The sequence below is a fragment of the Pteropus vampyrus genome, unplaced genomic scaffold (genome assembly GCF_000151845.1).
Source record: "Pteropus vampyrus isolate Shadow unplaced genomic scaffold, Pvam_2.0 Scaffold19, whole genome shotgun sequence".
Lineage (NCBI taxonomy): Eukaryota > Metazoa > Chordata > Mammalia > Chiroptera > Pteropodidae > Pteropus > Pteropus vampyrus.
Window position 1 is genome coordinate 1,965,730 of NW_011888800.1, and position 4,838 is coordinate 1,970,567.

Sequence of the window (4,838 nt, forward strand, 5' to 3'; positions counted from 1 at the left end):
CTATTGGAAAAAAAGAGGGTTATGCAGCATTTTGAGGGTTAGCAAAATGATGATTTCATTTAAACCTTTTAACTGTACTTTGAAAAGCATGAAATAAACTCTTCTGGATTGTTTCATCCAGAAGTCAATAAGTCCATGAATTCAAGATCCTGGGACAAAATCTCAGAAGGATTCCCTATAGTCCTGGTTTATTACCGACCTCTCCCTTCAATGTATGCATTCCTTGGCTGATAGGTGCAAGTGGCTGATAGGTGCAAAAGTAGGAAGGTTGTCCTCTGCATTGTCTTTCACTTACTCGCCATTGGCCTTTGCAATTTGCTTCATTGCTCCATTCAGAGTAGCACCACCTTAAGGGTATCAGTGAAGGTAATAGAAAACAGAAGGCAGACTCAAGGGGGGTTATTCAGGAGAATTTAACTAAGAGGCTATTTATATGGGTGTAGGCAGGTTTAAGGAATACCAGCGAAGGACGGTGAAGTATCTCCAGCACTAGCAACAGCCGGGGTCTTCACCAGCAGTTGTCTCTAAGGGGCAGAGGAAGAAAAGAGCCTCTAGAACCCTGGGAGATAGCTGTAGCTGTAGCATAGTGGGGGCTGTGGCCTTTTTCAGAGGGAAGGAGCCACGGCCAACCCTTGGTCATGCAAGGAAGGCCCTCCGATCTCATTTTGCCTTCTTCTCCTCTCATCCTCCTGTCTCCTACCTATCTCTTCCAAATGCCTCCCATTGGTTGAATCCATACAGAAGGCTGAGGGCAAAGGAGCTGGAATGATGCAATGAGCAGAGATCAGCCTCCCAGAATGACAGAGCAGAATGGGGAGGGTGGAAAGAGCATCTAGAGTGCTGATGCTGAAGATGTCTAGCACATGGGGACTTGATCCTCAGCTGAGGTTGTCTCTTTATACTAGAAGAGGGTGAACAAAATATGCCCTTGAAGTCTCTCAGATGCTGATATAGCCATTGTTTTTCTGTGCATAGCTATTTTCTTAAAACAGTTCAATACTATGGCAGGGAGATAATTCCTTACATCCTTAGGGCCTCCCTGGGTCTTTGGCTTGCAGATCTGTCTCATAGCCTTTCAGTCTCCAGCATCTCAGTCTTGCGGAAGTTGTTCCGCCATCAACATGTTGATGACGAAACTGCAATTTTCTTTGATGCTCTTTTTGGTCGTGGTTTTTTTTTTTCTTTTTTTTCAGCAATGGATATCCAATCACAAACTAAATTCCTCGCTTCCTCTCTTCCTTTCTTTCTCTAGAAATTAACCTTGTTTGTGAGACATGTCTAGTAATATAGGAACTGTAGAGGGATGTCTCTTCTCTCTCACCTCAGAAAACACAGACACACACACACACTCCTTTGTGGATAATTTGAAAACAGGGCCTTTTGATCTTGGGAGAGACAGAAACAGACTCTCTTGATGGGAACTGAAATGTTGCTGAATTGAGTGGCAGAAGACCCACCTAAATGTAACCTCTTCTGAGCTTCTGCGGCTTTATAATTCCACATTTCTTCTGGAGATAATTCGGTGAACTCCTTTTACAACAGACCCCAAAGGGCAGAGAAATGTACTATGAATTTCAGATATAGTCTCTAAAACTAACACTGTGCAGGGGGAGAGAACATCATTGAAAACAAAAAATGTCACTATTTTTTTTACACATAAAATTCTTTAAGTCTATGTCATTTTATTTTATTTTTTATTTTTTTAGGCGAGGCAACCTTTGGTTGACCTCACAGATTGAAAGGACCTTGTCAGCTTACAATCCCTTATGTTTTTATTTTTTACGCCTATAGCACCTGGTCTTCCTAGGTGGTCTCCCATCCAAGTACTAACCAGGCCCGACCCTGCTTAGCTTCCAAGATCAGATGGGATCGGGCTTGTTCAGGGTGGCATGGCCTTTTAAGCCTACGTCAAATGGAAATTTTTAGACTTCTCTAAAGCAGAGGCTAGCAAATGATGCCCTCTCCTTTACACTGTGACTCAATTTTTTGCCACAGCTGTTCTAAAGGGCTGCGTGGTCTTCCTGCAGACATCTGCTTCTGTGAGGGGAAATTGGAGCTGGGAGATGGTCCAGTTCATGCCGGGACACACTTGCTAATCTCCAGAAAGAGCATGATTAACCCATGGAGGGAGGCAGATTAGCACCACCGCTGACGCCTTGACAGGGGCCCTGGTGAGAGATGTTCTTAGCTTCCTTGGAGAGCCAGGGGTCTTGAGAAGCTGTCTTCTCTGAATGAGAAATATGTAAGTTTATCACATCATGAAACCACAGAGGTCTATGCCGTGTGCTAAGCGGCATATTTCCTACAGCTCTGAAGGCTAATGTTTTTTGCACTCTTGTTATATGGGGTTTGTTGTTCATTACTCTTGGAATTAGGGTGACTGACTCATCTTGGTTTGCCTGGGACTTTCCCAGTATTAGCGCTGGAAGTCTGGTGTCCTGAGAATCCCTTTACTTCATCACCCTCCTTGGAATCTTGTGACTGTGAGAGTGGGAGAAGGCCTGGACTGCGGGTGTGATATATCTGAGAGTCAGAACTCACAGTGGTCAGAGCTCCACTGAGTGTGGTGAGATATCATATCCTTCTGCACCAAATTCCCAGGGACCCATAAACTACATATACTTACTCTTGTCTCGCAGAGCACTTTTTAATTTAATTTAATTTAATTTTTATTTATTTTTTTATGCCTATAGCATCTGGTCTTCTTAGGCGGTCTCCCATCCAAGTACTAACCAGACCTGACCCTGCTTAGCTTCCGAGATCAGACAGGATTGGGCTTGTTCACAATGGCATGGCCATAATCACAGAGCACTTTGAGTAGTTGTGGGCAAGCTGAGGTTCGAGTGTGATAACGCATGCAGAGCTTTTTGTAGGTTATAAAGCACTACGCAGACATAATTATTTTGGCAGCGTCATGCTTTCTTCATTGGCAATCCCTGACCCTGAGCACGTGTGGATTTCTTGACTTTGGAAAAGAGATGGAGCTAATAAATATTAATTCAATATATTAAATAACAATTTAATACATAGTCATAATTTAATATATTAAAATAATAATAAATATTAAATACCTGTGTCCATTAAATGTTGTGCTAAGTACTTATGTACACCATCACTTTTACTCCTTTTAAAAATTCTCTGAAATAGTTATTATTCCCCATTGCCTCTAGTATTGATTTCCTTAATACGAGAGTCCTGCTCTGTTTTGTTGTAGATTCAGGGCTGAGGAAAGTCAGGAGCCAGTATAAATTACCTGGGAGGGCTTCCAGAATGGGCCTGCTATTTTGCATATCCATGTAAATTCTGCATAAAGACTTTTAGCTGGTTGATCCCTAAGGATAGGGTTAAGCCTAACCTGCTCTTGGTAGCTATACTCAGACCTTGGGGTCTGCAGGTCTAATTTAGAGCCATCTTGAGTCATTTGGTGCAACCTGATGACCTGAAAGGCCATAGGAGTGTGGGCTCAAAGTCATTGTAAAGTGTATATTTGGAAGGTCTTATATTTTTCCTGGGTAACTAAAAGAGTTTCTAGATAATGTTGAAAATTAATATACAGACATGATAAAAAGTAATTTTCTAAAATACATGGTTATAGGCACAATCTTTTTATTATATTTTCATTCAATTTTTATTTATTTATGATCAAGTTTAAAATTTTATGCAAGCATTTATCTTTTACTTCCCATTGAGTTAAATGTATTTCTTAAAATGCAGAAGTGAAGTTCACTTCTTACCAATTCAACCTTCGTCTATTAGATTCATTAAAGCCCATTATCCTTGATGCATTTGATTGACAATTAAATCATGATATCAAACCACTTATGAAGAGATGTTGTTTCCTCAAGGCACTTGGATTCCATACTCAAGGCATCGATCTCCTCATAGAAAGAATCTGAAGGAAGATCTTTTACTCCATGATAGCAGCTAAGTTTGAATTACATTATCCAAAGAAGAAATTTTTTTCTGTTAGTCAAATCAAAGTGCTCAGAGTTTTCAAAGAAACCAATTTTACTTCTATTTAAGAACTCATGTGTATATTTAATCACTTTCAATAACATTTCTTAGCCATACAAAGTAATAATTTTAAAAATAAGTATTTCTTTCTAAATGTTAAAAACCACTTCTTAGATGAATGAATTATAAACTTGGACCAAAACTTTATTTCCAGCTAGCCACAAGAGATGAAACTTTTAGATATGACAATTCAAGATTCTCTTAGGGATTTTATAGGAAAAGTGAATGATTAATCATTGTTAAACTGGATAAAAGAAAAAATAATGTCTGTTTAAAAATTATGAGGCTAGCAAGTCAGCAGGGTGGGTAGCCCTGGCTTCCCAGAAGTCCTTAATCTCATTTAGGTCTATCAGAAAATTTCTCAAGCATTTTAAGAGCAATGCCAATTGCTTCCCACAAGAGGTCGTGAATTATATCACGCAAAAAAGGTCCACCCCAGACCAGATTTGGGAAAACCTTTATTCTCAATGTGAATATAATTTTTGTGCCAAAACGTTACCATCAGTTTTTTGTTCTAAAATAATATTTTTTTAAATATTTGATTTAAGGTGGTTAGCCCTTTTTGGAATAAAACTATCAAATGCTTCTTACCTTAAATAATGTTGCAAGATTTGAAAAATGTGCAAGTTGGACAAATGTCACTCTTCTGAGAAACAGTAAGATTTCATAGCAGAAACAGTAGTAAAGTAAGCTGCAAATGTGATTTTAAAACAAGTCAGCAGTGTTTAGATCTCTCTACCAGTTTATGGGAAATACATGGTAAACTATACCATGGATGACCAATGAGTAATATCCAGACCATGGGAAAACCCTGGTTTCTTACA

General features: G+C 39.4%; 2 pseudogenes; both read right to left on the reverse strand.

Annotated features, from left to right (window-relative positions):
• Window positions 1-1,782: 1,782 nt before the first annotated feature.
• On the reverse strand, window positions 1,783-1,901 carry LOC111736467 (annotated as a pseudogene).
• Window positions 1,902-2,684: 783 nt separating this feature from the next.
• LOC111736395 lies at window positions 2,685-2,803 on the reverse strand (annotated as a pseudogene).
• Between the last annotated feature and the right edge of the window lie 2,035 nt (window positions 2,804-4,838).